Here is a 15,548-nt window from a genome sequence, read left to right as displayed (position 1 = left end):
GATTTCTGTCTGTCTGTCTCAGTTTATGTATGTCTCAGTGTGTGTCTTTTGTTTGTTTGTTTATTTGTTTTAATAATATTGCCAAAATGGGACATGAGTTCTAATAATTGGCCTAAAGAAAAGTTGAATAACAAAGATTCTTAAAGTAAGGGTTGGGGGTAGTTGGTTGGTTTCTTTCACTTAATGGCTCTCTAGTTGTTCCACCACCACTTGTTGAAAAGACCGTCCTTTCAGGATGCTTGTTGCAAGTCAGCTGGCTGTATATTTGAGGGTCACAGTTCCCTGGTGGCTCAGATGGTAAAGCGTCTGCCTACAATGCAGAAGACCCGGGTTCAATCCCTGGGTCGGGAAGATCTCATGGAGAAGGAAATGGCAACCCACTCCAGTGTTCTTGCCTGGAAAATCCATGGACAGAGGAGCCTGTTAGACTATAGTCCATGGGGTCGAAAAGAGTTGGACACAACTGAGCGACTTCACTTCACTTCAAAGAAAAATAAGTACTTACAAATCAGAGAATTCTAAATACAAGAGAAATTAACCTAAATGAATATCAGATTCATGTTAACTGGGAAATATTCAATATGAAATATCTAGTATTAATGTTCGTTTGCTAGTCTAATATAGACATGTCTAAGAGAATCATTAACATTAAGCTTAATATTTTCATTGTGCCTAGGTTTATTATAAGTTAAATATTGTTATATTTTTATATCTGTTACAAGTTTGTCAACAAGGAAACCTCTAGGGGAAAAAAAACTCCTAAAAAATGTAAATGAGATATGAACTTTTAGATACACTATTGAGAATAATTATATTTTAGGAACGTCTGTCTAAAATAGTCTCTCCAGATTGGGGTAACTTGAGTTTCCAGGGGTGTGCTAAACTAAGTGACAGAAGCTTATTGAATAGCCAGGTCATGTCCAAATAAAGTGAGATTCTCAGACATTCATTACTGAACACTAACTTCCTCTTAGAGAGAAACTAGAGATTTTGGACTATTAACGAATGATGTTTGATGCCATCCTGAGATGTTCTCTAGAATTTTCCTTAGAAATTATCACTGGTAATTATGTTGACCAATCTATAGAATGCTAATATAAAGGTCAGTTCTTGGTTGCTTAAGGAAAGTAGGATGTGTGTTTTCAGTAAAAAAGATGAGAAATGAAATTACAGCTAAGTGCACACGCCACGACTATTGCTCCAGTAGGGCCCGGAGCCACAACCCCTGACGCCCGTGCCTCCCAGAGCCTGTCTCTGTAACAAGAGGGCGGGGGAGTTTCTTGGAGTGAAAGCTGCTCCCCCACAGCGTGGACAGTGCCTGAGATGAGACCCAGATGGCCCCGCAAGCCTGACGCGGGAGCCACAGCCTCCAGTCTCCGTGCAGGTGAGCAGGGAGCACCTCCGGGCCTGAGAGAGTCGTGGAGAGTCGTGGGGCCTGGACTCCTGTCCTCAGGAAGCCCTGGGCCTAAGACGGACGTCAGACGAGACATAATGCCCCCCCATGTGGCACGTGCTCACCGAGAAAAGGCTCACAGGACCAGAAGAGAGACAAGGAGTTACGACACAGCCTGAGGGAGTCAGAGGAAAATCAGCAGAGCAGATGGTTTCCAAGCCAAGGCCTCAGAGGAGTACAGTTCAGCAGCCTGGAATCCAGAGCCAGGGCCCAGTGGTAGGTGCAACAGAGAGCAAGCTCCCCTCCCCCCCCCCCCCACCCGCCAAGAAAGGCAGATGTGAAGGCAGAGCGTTCATCTAAACTTCCGGATGATGTCAAAGGCGGTGTGGACTGCGGGGTGGACGCAGGGGGTGAGGGCTGGCAGAGGAAGGGGCAGGGGAGAGAGAGTGAAAGGCATTTAGAGCCTGGCCTGGGATGCCACTATCCTTCCTGGGAAGTGGGAGCCGCTCAGATGCTGTGAGTAGAGAAGGGACATGTTCAGAACTGCAGGTAAAGCAGGTCAGTTATCACAGAGAGAAAGCGAACAGGGGGGCGGAGAGGCTGCAGCCAGAGGGCGGCCAGGAGCCCAGCAAGAGCGCCAGGGAGAGGAGCCCAGACTGAACTCAGGAGGCGGAGCTGGAGGCAGGAAGCCCCTCAGAGCAGGCGGAGGAGAAAGAGAGGGGACAATAGGAACCTGGAGAGCAGCTCCTGCAGAGGCCGAGGGTCCTCGTGGTTGATGATGAAGGGCAGCTCAGAGAAGGCAGTCGCTGAAGGAGGAAACCTGTATCCTCATCTCTGCCCAGATGTTTGCTTGCCTACAGACGTCAGAAGGGTGAGAACCAAACAAAAGTCAGGATAAGATGTGTTTCTTGGGTGAATTCTTTTAAAAAAACACTCCTTTAGCAATCTCAATTTTTAAGTCGGAATCTAATTCACACGTCATAAAATTTACTCTGTAAAATGTACAACTCAACGATTCATCATCTGTTTGCAAGGTTGTGCAGCCATCACCACCCTCTAAATCAGAGCGCTTCACCTCCTCACAAAGAAAGCCACCACCCATTAAACAGGCGCTTCCCTGCCCACCTCCCCCAGCTTTGGGCAATTGTCTGGGTGCTTTTTGACCCTGATGATTGGCCTGTTCTGCATTTTCACAGCACAGGGGTCTGCACCACTGTGGCCACGCACGCTGGTTTCTTACACTTGGTGCTGTGATTTTGAGACTCATCTATGGTTTAGCACACGATTCATTCCTCTGTTTGACTTGAGAATTTTCCTTTCTAGGCCATGATAATACACACACACACACCCACGTTCTTTTCTTTTTAATTGTGAAAGACTCACAGAATATAAAATTACCATTGTCACTCAGTCCATTTCACTAGGAACAGTCTTTGTGCAGGGAGCCTCTTTGCCTCACCGACCCTCAGCCACCAGCGAGCACAGAGCAACCAGCCCAGCCACAACACCCCTTCTTGGGACCCTCCGTGCCACCCGCACGACCAGGACTCCACGCAGGCCTCCCCACGGCGGCCTAAGAAAAGAACTACATGGGGCGGCGGGGGGGGGGGGGGGGGGGGGGGCAGAGGTGGTGAAGGAGAGAGGAGAGGAGAGGCGGGTGGAGGAGTTGCCCCTGAGCTCCTGTCTCAGTCACGTGCCCGCCAGACCAGCCCTGCTTAACTGCTGGGATCAGAAACAGTCAGATGGGTGAGGGAGGTGTGACCACGGGTGTCAGCAGCTTCAGCCAGACACCCGACAGTCTACACTGCAAACCTGCCAGGCCCAGCTTCACTCCCTGGGTCAGCGTCAGAGCCCCAGAGCCCCAGCTTCATGTGGGGGCTATCCCAGCCCCATCCTCCAGAGCTCCACATCCCAGCTCTCAGGAGAGTCTTCTGAGCTCCCAGGAGATCGTGTCTACTCAGGGTGTATGACAAGTGGCCTTAGGCTGGGACCAGTTGGAAGTGGCCAGAGTGAAATCAAGTGTCTCTGTATCTCTTCTGCCCCTGAAGCGCCCACTCTCTCCTACTCGCTCATGCCTGCTTTGTCCAGCGTCCCCTAGCACAGCCAGGCTGCAGGGAGGGGTTTCAGGGCAGAGCAGGAGCTGCAGCATCTCACGGTGAGCAGGGCTGGCCACCAACTCAAGCCGGACTCTGGGAGAGCACCACTGTGGGTCAGAAAGTGACCCTCTGAAGGCACAAGTGACTGCTCCTGGATCACACAGGCGTTGCAGAACTTAGGTTTGTCTTGTGACCTCTACAGCTGGCTCTAAAGGACAGACCATCAGCAAGGAGACATCTGGACCCCGGTCATCACAGTCAGGTTGGTTAAGTACAAAGGGGATGGCCACCTGCCTCTTCTGTTTCACACCACCCCTACTCCCCTGATCATCTCCTCCTAGCATCCTACCCCCATATTGGGCTTTCTTGGCCCAGACACAACAGAAGTGATCATTCAGTTACTCAGTATTCAGTGGAATAGTCACAAAGTGACTTCAAGTGTAAAAAGAAATAAAATTGAAAACAAAACCCACCCAGACTGTTAATGTTTTGGATGAGGTTAGTGTCAGAGAAGATCCCTGGGCTCCTGGTAAAGGTCCCCCTGAAACTCTGGCTCTGGAAGGAGGGAGAAGATGACCTTTGGTGAACATGACCTGAGCCTGGTTTGTGTCTGACCAGCTCATTGATTTGATTACTGGTCATCATCACATTTTCTGAGCCCCGTTCTGCATCTGTTCAAGGTCAAGCTGGAGAGCTCATCACAGTGTGCTTAAAGACTCGAGGGGTCCTGGGTGAGGCAGAAGATGGTGCGGGCAGAGCTTGGGATCAAGAAAGGCGTCGTGGACCCGCTGAGGTCTGAGCTGGGTCTCCAAGGGTGAGTTCATCAGGGCCTGGTTCTGAGCAGGACTCACATACACGATGAATGACTAAATGAGTGAAAATGGAAATCTTCTCAAAAAAGGGCAAGACTGTCAGCTCGTCTGTAACTGAGTCCAAGCTTGTACTGCTCACCTCATGACAGGCCAAGAAATTGAGAGATGAGTTCCTGGGGCAAGGAACAGTGGCTTTATTCAGAAGCCCAGGACTCTTGTCCCAGAACCCATCTTACCTGAGTTAGAATTCAGGCTTCTTTTATCTTAATTCTCAAAGGTGGTGTGTGAGGAAAGTCAAATATTTCCTCATTCTGATCAGGCTCCAGAGGGGATGTGTTAATGTCTGCCTCCCTAGTGTGATTCACAGGTGAGTCTGGTCAGGAAGTTTCCTGTGAGCTAAACAAAGTTATTTTAGCTTGGTGCTCCTTACCTGGGATGCAGGGCTCCCAGAGACGGGACTTTATGTACAAGCTTATAGGCAACATTCCTTTAGTGGTTAACTCATAATAGGTAGAGTACAAAGGGTCCTTCTTTATGGAGAGATCATAACAGACAACACAGAAATACAAAGGATCATAAGAGACTACTATCAACAATTATACGCCAATAAAATGGACAACATGGAAGAAATGGACAAATCTTAGAAAAGTACAACTTTCCAAAACTGAACCGGAAAGAAATAGAAAATCTTAACAGACCCATCACAAGCATGGAAATTGAAACTGTAATCATAAATCTTCCAGCAAACAAAAGCCCAGGTCCAGACAGCTTCACAGCTGAATTCTACCAAAATTTTAGAGAAGACTTAACACCTATCCTACTCAAACTCTTCCAGAAAATTGCAGAGGAAGGTGAACTTCCAAACTCATTCTACGAGGCCACCATCACCCTAATACCGAAACTGGACAAAGATGCCACAAAAAAGAAAACTATAGGCCAATATCACTGATGAACATAGATGCAAAAAATCCTTAACAAAATTCTAGCAATCAGAATCCAAGAACATATTAAAAAGATCATACACCATGACCAAGTGGGCTTTATCCCAGGGATGCAAGGATTCTTCAATATCCGCAAATCAATCAATGTAATACACCACCTTAACAAATTGAAAAATAAAAGCCATATGATTATCTCAATAGATGCAGAGAAAGCCTTTGACAAAATTCAACATCCATTTATGATAAAAACTCTCCAGAGAGCAGGAATAGAAGGAACATACCTCAACATAATAAAAGCTATATATGACAAACCCACAGCAAACATTATCCTCAATGGTGAAAAATTGAAAGCACTTCCCCAAAAGTCAGGAACAAGACAAGGGTGTCCACTTTCACTGCTACTATTCAACATAGTTCTGGAAGTTTTGGCCACAGCAATCAGAGCAGAAAAAGAAATAAAAGGAATCCAAATTGGAAAAGAAGAAGTAAAACTCTCACTGTTTGCAGATGACATGATCCTCTACATGGAAAACCCTAAAGACTCCACCAGAAAATTAGTAGAGCTCATCAATGAATATAGTAAAGTTGCAGGATATAAAATCAACACACAGAAATCCCTTGCATTCCTATACACTAATAATGAGAAAATAGAAAGAGAAATTAAGGAAACAATTCCATTCAAAATTGCAACGAAAAACATAAAATATTTAGGAATATATCTACCTAGAGAAATTAAAGACCTATATATAGAAAACTATAAAACGCTGGTGAAAGAAGTCAAAGAGGACACTAATAGATGGAGAAATATACCATGTTCATGGATCGGAAAAATCAATATAGTGAAAATGAGTATATTACCCAAAGCAATCTATAGATTCAATGCAATCCCTATCAAGCTACCAACGGTATTTTTCACAGAGCTAGAACAAATAATTTCACAATTTGTATGGAAATACAAAAAACCTCGAATAGCCAAAGCAATCTTGAGAAAGAAGAATGGAACTGGAGGAATCAACCTGCCTGACTTCAGGCTCTACTACAAAGCCACAGTCATCAAGACAGTATGGTACTGGCACAAAGAAAGAAATATAGATCAATGGGAAATAAATCCATGCACCGATGGACACCTTATCTTTGACAAAGGAGGCAAGGATATACAATGGATTAAAGACAATCTCTTTAACAAGTGGTGCTGGGAAAACTGGTCGACCACTTGTGAAAGAATGAAACTAGATCACTTTCTAACACCGCACACAAAAATAAACTCAAAATGGATTAAAGATCTAAACGTAAGACCAGAAACTATAAAACTCCCAGAGGAGAGAATAGGCAAAACACTCTCAGACATAAATCACAGCAGAATCCTCTATGACCCACCTCCCAGAATATTGGAAATGAAAGCAAAAATAAACAAATGGGACCTAATTAAATTTAAAAGCTTCTGAACAACAAAGGAAACTATAAGCAAGGTGAAAAGATGGCCTTCAGAATGGGAGAAAATAATAGTAAATGAAGCAACTGACAAACAACTAATCTCAAAAATATACAAACAAATTCTGCAGCTCAATTCCAGAAAAATAAACGACCCAATCAAAAAATGGGTCAAAGAACTAAATAGACATTTCTCCAAAGAAGACATACAGATGGCTAACAAACACATGAAAAGATGCTCAACATCACTCATTATCAGAGAAATGCAAATCAAGACCACAATGAGGTACCATTTCACACCAGTCAGAATGGCTGTGATCCAAAAGTCTACAAGCAATACATGCTGGAGAGGGTGTGGATAAAAGGGAACCGTCTCATACTGTTGGTGGGAATGCAAACTAGTACAGCCACTGTGGAGAACAGTGTGGAGATTCCTTTAAAACCTGGAAATAGAACTGCCTTATGACCCACCAATCCCACTGCTGGGCATACACACTGAAAAAACCAGAATTGAAAGAGACGCGTCCACACTAATGTTCATCACAGCACTTCTTATAATAGCCAGGACATGGAAGCAACCTAGATGTCCTTCAGCAGATGAATGGATAAGAAAGCTGTGGTACATATACACAATGGAGTATTACTCAGCCATTAAAAAGAATACATTTGAATCAGTTCCAATGAGGTGGATGAAACTGGAGCCTATTATACAGAGTGGAGTAAGCCAGAAAGAAAAACACCAATACCATATACTAACGCACATATACGGAATTTAGAAAGATGGTAATGATAACCCCATATGTAAGACAGCAAAAGAGACACAGATGCATAGAACAGTCTTTTGGACTCTGTGGGAAAGGGAGAGGGAGAGGGTAGGATGATGTGGGAGAATGGCATTGAAACATGTATAATACAATATAAGAAATGAATCGCCAGTCCAGGTTTGATGCAGGATACAGGATGCTTGGGGCTGGTGCACTGGGATAACCCAGAGGGATGGTACAGGGAGGAAGGAGGGAGGGGCATTCAGGATGGGGAACACAAGTATACCTGTCGTGGATTCATGTGGATGTATGGCAAAACCAATACAATATTTTAAAGTAAAAATAAATAAAGTTACATAATTTCTCAAAACAACACAAAGGGTCCTTCTTTATGACACATTCAGGCCAAAGCTTGGAACTGCAGGGCACCCGGGGACAGTGGCAGAGGCCCCAAGGGGCACCCACTCGACTCCCTCACAGCTGTCTTGCTGACTAAGCAGCCTCTTTCTTGACTCCCTGGGGGCACCTGTTTGCCCTCTCCTCTCAGACAGTGCTGGTTGTAAGGTATAGATTGGGCTGATGCAGAAAAGGAGAGATGACCTCAACGGAAGTAGGTTACCTTTATTCAGGCAAGGAGGGGCGGCAGTAGGCCTAACGACCAGGCTGAGCGTGAGAGGGATCAGGGAGGCTTCATATTTAAAGGGAGGTTTGTGGACGCGATAAGGGAAATGTTAGTCAGATGGTATGTTTTGGGTATTCTTTAGTTGAGATGGCATTTGTAGTTGGGCAGGGGGTGATAAATCCTCTGGACAAGGAATGATAAGTCCCCTAGATGCAACAAGCCTGGAGCATCAGGGCGGGATCTAAAGTTTGGTTTTGTTTTCCCAAAGTTAGATGATTCAGCAAGGGCCTTTGAGACTGCTGTTTCCTTTTCTAGGCCCAAAGACTCTTTCACTCGTCAGAAGCAACACTCACCTGTGCCCCTCCCTGATCAGGCCCAAGCAAACCAGCTGCCCTCACCTGAAAGAGTGTTAGTCTCTTAATCATGTCCCTGCGACCCCATGGACTGTAGCCCACCAGGCTCCTTTGTCCGTGGGATTTTCCAGGTAAGAATACTGGAGTGGGTTGTCCGTTCCTTCTCCAGGGGACCTTCTCAACTCAGCGATGGAACCCAGGTCTCCTCCATTACAGGTGTATTCTTTACCATCTGAGCCACCAGGGACAGGCATAAGAAAGTGCTACCTCCCCAAACTGGGGTCAGGAGGCTGGGCATGTGGCTCAGGCTCTACCAGGCAGCTCACATCCTCCTGGCATCTCCTCTTGTCTGCCTAAGAAGCTCTTACATCTCAGGACATCTCTAACCTATACCCTCTTTTGGTGGGAGCTAGAGCTCAGCAGTTAATATTTTCAGCCCAGAGACACACAGCCTGTGCTTTAGACCATGGGGAACCCTCCCAGCTAGCCCCAGTCCATCGAAATCTCTCCTGTTCCTCAGATCCCATGGTCAACAGACAGTCCCCGAGTCTGTTCAGCAGCCCAGCTCCCACAGTGTCCAGAGCTGAGGTTCCTCCCTCCCCCGTGTCCCCTGGGCCCTGCACGATGAGCCTGCACTCCTGGGAATGGAGGGGCCCCTGTGCGCTTCTTCCAGGGCTGCTGCTAAGCCTTCCTTCTCCTTCAACCAGAGCAGGGAGCTGGGCTCTTCCGTACCCATGAGTAGGGGGAGGAGGGGACGAGCGGTCAGTCCCTCCATCTCCTGTGGGCAGTGGCCCTGTGGGAGGAGGCGCTGGGGACTGAGAGTGGGCTTGGCCTGTTCAGTGGTCAGGACTCAGGGCGCATTCGGGAAAGGCTGAACCTGCTGGGGAACGGTGACAATGTTGATGGTGACAAGCTGTGTCCATCTCTGTATGAGCTGGTCCATTTCACCAAATTCTCTCAAAACTAACACCCGTATATAAACATTCTTCCTCTGGCAACAGAGGGTGGGCTCAGTGTTTTCCAGGAAACTCCTCAATAACCTCTGGGAAACATTCTGAGAGAGTCTCTGATGATGCAACGAGCGTCCGCTTTGGTTAGGAATCGACAAGGACTCACTGCTCAGCACATGGATGTCAATGCTATGTAGCAGCCTCCATGGGAGGGGAGTTTGGGGGAGAAAGGACACATGTGTGTGTTTGGCTGAACCGTTCCCCTTGGTGTTCACTTGAAACTGTCACAACACAGTTTGTTAACGGGCTATACCCTAAATACAAAGTGAAAGTTAAGAAAGAAAACAACATGTGACCTAACACAAAAAGAAGACACTGGATGATTTGAACGTTGGCTTCACAAGTGCATTTTGGTAACCAGAAAACCACAGTATTTTAGAATCCTAGTTTATGATTTAGATTCTATGATATTTAGGTGACTAATCAATTGTTTAATACAGGCACTGATAAAAATACAAGCTAAAGGCTAACCAGTTTTAGCATCATAAATGTCACCCTACAGTCTGAAGCCAGGCACCTCTGTCTGTTCATCTGTCTCCCTCCCGCCAACTCCCTCTCTCCATGGTGTTAAGATTCATGTCACCAGTGAGCTGGCTCCCGCTCTCCTGCAGCACACACCCTTCATTCTGTGGGAGAAGTGATGACACGCGTGTACACTAGTGTCAGCGAGGAGGTGACGCTCGGTGGCAGAAGGAAGGAGACTGGTGGGGGTCTCAGCCCGGCCTTGGCCTGGGGGCTCTGCCCGGACCCCCGCTCCCTGGTCCACTGCTGACCATAGCAGGGGCGGGAGAGGCCCGTGAGGGGCCCTGGCCAAGAACCTTCATGCACGGCTCGCCATTTACATCGAGAGCGTGGAGTTTTTGCAAAGATCTTCAAATTTCTGGGTTTTTTTCTGACTTCTTTCCTCTTCATTAGTCTTCTCACCAGGAGTGTCGTTAACTAAATCAGACTATATAATATTAACATTAACATATATCATTGATATATAAAATTATATTAAAATAATGGTACATGACATTTAATATTTATTTACATTATATATGCATATGTTTATGTAGCATTATGTTATATTAACTTAAATCAATAAATATAAGTTAACTAGCATAGCAGTATGAGTATATGTTACTCCTCAGAGGCAGACCTTTGCCTTTTATGCAGTCAGCTCTGTCTGCTGACCGTATTTTGTTTACCAGAAAAAGAAGACTGAGGCCAGAGTGAAAAGTGAGGCGAAGGCAGGCAGAGAAGACCCAACCTGAAATTACAGGGCAGGCGTAATTAAGTCACTCAAGTGAAACAAGAAGTGTGTTCCTGAGACCAGCCTGAAGCGCACAGTCTTAGTGAGGGGAGCGGATGGGACTCAGTGCCAGCTCATTGGCACCTTCAGGGGTGGGCGAGCAGGACGGAGCCTCCTCTGGGGGGTCTCTCCTCCGGGGTGGGCGAGCGGGAGGGAGCCTCCTCCGGGGGTCTCTCCTCTGGGGTGGGCGAGCGGGAGGGAGCCTCCTCCGGGGGTCTCCCCGTGGCTCCTCCGCGGACCCGCTCGCCTCCCCAGGCTCTGCTGCGACCTTCCTGCTTTGCCGCCCAGAGGCCCCTTTCCTGCCCTCCGCTGTTCTCCTCCTACCCTCTCTCTGTCCTGGATTCTCTCGGCTGCTACCGGCCTGGCTGGAGACTCAGGCATCACAAGGCCTTCCCTCCAGCCAGTGAGCTGTCCTCGCCCCGCCCTCCTCCTTGAGAGCTGGGTTGACGGGGTGCCTGGGGTTCATTACTGAGACTTTCCTTGCTCGCAGTTTCCTCCACTCCTGATGGTGGGATGCGCAGGGCAACTGAAGACATTTCTGGATTTCCCTGAATGTGGATGCTACATGAACCTAGTTTGCTTATAGCAGAATCATGTGGTTCTAAAGAAAGATTTTTATATTCCTATTAAAACCACTGGAAACCCCCCAAACAGGAAACGGTGACACCTCGGAGTCATACTGTTACATGACAAAAGCAAGCTGTAAAACAACACACATTATTTGTCTAACGGAACTGAAAGTGAGCCTATGTTATCTGCGTGTCAATAAATACACATTTGAAAATGTTTCTTAAAAAGCTGGAGGAATATATACAAATGAACCACAGACACTTTGTCAGGATGAAAGAGAAATTCTGCTTTTACTCTAAATTATCCAGTTTCTTGGTGCACTTTTAACTCAGGAGGAGCTTGAACAAGAGTGTATATTGTTTGTATTTAGATAAACACTTTACATATGATTGTACAGAACCAGCTTACCATAAAAACCGAACCAATGTATTTCAGAGTCAAACAAGTGATGAGCTGCGCAGAAGAGAGTGAGCCTCTGCTGAAGGGTCAGAGACAGAATGAGCACACGAGCAGCACACGCAGTGAAACGCTGGCTGCACGCCGCCGTCCCCTCCAGCCACTAGAGCATTCCATGAACACTTGCTGCGTTTAAGGCAGCCTGGACATCAGTTCCCTGCCCAAGGCAAGTCTGAATTCATGCCAGGCCCATGGTAAAGACGTGTTCTAATTAGCATCTCTCAGAGGTAGAAAATGTACGCTTTATTCTCAAAACGTATTCTGGCCTGCTCTATAAGGGATCGTTCCACTAGAAACAAAACACTCAAGCCAACATTAAAAACCACCTTTTCGGTGTACCTGAAAGCTTATGCCATATTAGAGCTTTCTCTTTTTCTGTCATCTCTTAAACACATGTAAAATAAATGCAGTCAAGTCCCCAGCAGGAGGGGCTACTCAGGGAGCTCTGGGCCTCAGTCGTTTCTAGGAATAAAAGTGGCAAAGAGCATTTTTGCTCCAGAACTCTAAAGGCATTTTGGTGTTGGACAATCAGGACTCATGGAAAGCATATGATAGCCTGATAGTGTTTTTCCATCTGCCGCAGTTCAGTGATTTTCAATATCTTACTTTCTGTAACCAAAGATTGAGAGTGCTCAGGAGAGAGCATACATATAACTACATAACTCGTTATAAATAGCAAAACACTCTGATGCTGGGAGGGATTGGGGGCAGGAGGAGAAGGGGATGACCGAGGATGAGATGGCTGGATGGCATCACAGACTCGATGGACGTGAGTCTGAGTGAACTCCGGGAGAAGGTGATGAACAGGGAGGCATGGCGTGCTGCGATTCATGGGGTCACAAAAAGTCGGACACGACTGAGCGACTGAACTGAACTGAACTGAAGTAGAAAGTATAGTTAGATGTGAGTAGTTCCTGTGGCTCTCAGTCCATAAGGCTGACTACACTCCTCGGGCATCTCTACAGATTGGACAGGAGGTGGTATTTTCAGCCTGTTTGGAAAACAGTTCACGGGCTTTGGCTTGTTTGCTTGCTTTGGCTTGTTTACTTACTTTACTTTACTTTACTTGCTTCTTTACTTCCTTTTAAACTGTTTCGCCACCATTGCACAGAAAACAATTGTCACCCTGCTTATTTAACTTATATGCAGGGTACATGAGGAGAAACGCTGGACTGGAAGAAGCACAAGCTGGACTCAAGATTGCTGGGAGAAATATCAATAACCTCAGATACGCAGATGACACCACCCTCCGCAGATGACACCACCCTTATGGCAGAAAGTGAAGAGGAACTAAAAAGCCTCTTGATGAAAGTGGAAGAGGAGAGTGAGAATGTTGGCTTAAAGCTCAACATTCAGAAAACGAAGATCATGGCATCTGGTCCCATCACTTCATGGGAAATAGATGGGGCAACCGTGGAAACAGTGTCAGACTTTTTTTGGGCTCCAAAATCACTGCAGATGGTGACTGCAGCCATGAAATTAAAAGGCGCTTACTCCTTGGAAGAAAAGTTATGACCAACCTAGATAGCATGTTGAAAAGCAGAGACATTATTTTGCCAACAAAGGTCCGTCTAGTCAAGGCTATGGTTTTTCCAGTGGTCATGTATGGATGTGAGAGTTGGACTGTGAAGAAAGCTTAGCACCAAAGAATTGATGTTTTTGAACTGTGGTATTGGAGAAGACTCTTGAGAGTCCCTTGCACTGCAAGGAGATCCAACCAGCCAATTCTGAAGGAGATCAGCCCTGGGATTTCTTTGGAAGGAATGATTCTAAAGCTGAAAGTCCAGTACTTTGGCCACCTCATGCAAAGAGTTGACTCATTGGAAAGGACTCTGATGCTGGGAGGGATTGGGGGCAGGAGGAGAAGGGGACAACAGAGGATGAGATGGCTGGATGGCATCACGGACTCGATGGACATGGGTTTAGGTGGACTCTGGGAGTTGGTGATGGACAGGGAGGCCTGGCGTGCTGTGATTCACGGGGTCACAAAGAGTCAGACACGACTGAGCGACTGCGCTGAACCCACAAGCCCCCAAATCTACCTATTAGATATGTTCTCTCTTGGCTTACTTTCTTTCCATTTTAAATATTTGCCTGATATAAAATTACTGTTGCCCAGCTAGCTCAGTTGGTAGAGCATGAGAGTATTAAAAGGTACTAGCTTTCTTTCATCAAATTGTTGTTTGCTGAGCATTTAAGATGATTTCTCATTTTCAAACAAACATTCAAACAGGTAAAACTTTGTAGCTTTTATCTACTTGGTATAAATCCCCAGAAATGAGAAATGAAGTCCCTAGGCCAAATAGGCAACATTTTAAAGGGTTTTGATTTATATGTGCCACCCAAGAAGCAAAGAAGACAGGCTGCAGCACACGCGGACCTCCACAAGCGAGAGCCACAGCCTCCGTTAATGGGGAGGAGACTGTGCTGAAAGGCTCTTACCTCTTTGTAGGGAAGAAAACATTATTTCACTCTTAATTTGTTTCTATTTCTATTTTCTGGCAACAATTTATATTTTTCATTTTAACTTTCCTACGTATGTATCTTGCCAATTTTTCTGCTAAAGTGTTTACACTGCTATATATTTATAGGGATTATTTATTAGGAATATCAGACCTCTATCAGCTGTTAGAAATTGCATTCTGGTTGGGCGGGGGGGGAAAGCAGTAACATTCTGAGCTTGTTGTTCTGCTCTTGTTTTTTGACACGAGTTTAACGATATTGTGAGTAAAACGCTTTAAACTTTTTCTGTGTGGTTTGGCATGTAGGATAATATTATTTTCTTGTAGCTGCTTTAACAAAAGAGCACAGGCTGGAGGGGGGGCAGGGAAGGAATATTAAGCAGCAAAAATGGATTTGCTCACAGTTTTGGAGGCTGGAAGCTCACGGTCAAGGCATGATGAGCTGTGGTTTCTCCTGAGGCCTGGCCTGGCCTGGCCTGGCCTGGCCTAGGCAGCCTCCTCAGTGTGTGCTCACATCATCTGCCCTGTGTACACACAGCCTGTGTTCTTTGTGGCTCCAAATTTCCTCTTTCTTAGGGAAGGGGCACAGTCTGCTTGGGTTAGAGTCCACTTTAAGAGCCTCATCTTTAACTCTTTAACTTTAAAGAGTTTAACTCTTTAAAGGCCATAGATATATGTTTAGTCACACTTTGACATACTAGGGGTTAAACATATGAACTTGGGGGACAAAATTCAGTTCATAACAGCTTATAAATATCTCCCTTGTCTCGTGATCATAGAAATATTTTTAGTTTTCATCTTGAAGCTCACGGCATCATGTTTTCTATTCACGTTCCACTTGGAATGTATTTGGATGTGCGGTATTTGGGGGGGTGGATACATACAGAGAGTGCACAGGTGATACAGAAGTTTTTATTTTTTATTTTTTATATTTTTTAGTTTTTTATTTTTTAAATTTTAAAATCTTTAATTCTTACATGCATTCCCAAACATGAACCCCCCTCCCACCTCCCTCCCACCTCCCTCCCTATAACATCTCTCTAAGTTTTTAAATGTAAAAGGGTAAGAAAGAAGCCGTATTCACTCCACCTGTCTCCAGAAGTAGGACATGCTAGTTCTCCCTGTTCTTACTAGAGATTCCCGCTTGCATGTGACTCCCTAGAAAGTGCTCTGGCTTCCCCTTGTTTGGTCTTGAACAAGTTGAGCCACACGGTGACTGTCCTCTTGTGCTGCGGTGACTATTCTCTTGTTCCCAGTATTGGCTTCCGAGCTTCGTTGCATGTCGTTGCATGCAGGTGACGTCACTTTACTATGTGGCGGTCCATACTTTAAATATGCGTGCGG

At 45.9% G+C, this 15,548-nt stretch overlaps 1 non-coding gene across 1 annotated transcript; it reads left to right on the top strand.

Annotated features, from left to right (window-relative positions):
* The first annotated feature begins 279 nt into the window (after window positions 1-279).
* On the top strand, window positions 280-351 carry TRNAC-ACA (transfer RNA cysteine (anticodon ACA)). Its single transcript has one exon. It is a non-coding gene; the product is annotated as a tRNA-Cys (tRNA).
* The last annotated feature ends 15,197 nt before the right edge of the window (window positions 352-15,548 follow it).

The sequence above is a fragment of the Ovis canadensis genome, chromosome 2 (assembly GCF_042477335.2).
Source record: "Ovis canadensis isolate MfBH-ARS-UI-01 breed Bighorn chromosome 2, ARS-UI_OviCan_v2, whole genome shotgun sequence".
NCBI classification, from domain to species: Eukaryota; Metazoa; Chordata; class Mammalia; order Artiodactyla; family Bovidae; genus Ovis; species Ovis canadensis.
This window is presented reverse-complemented; position numbering and strand designations above follow the sequence as displayed.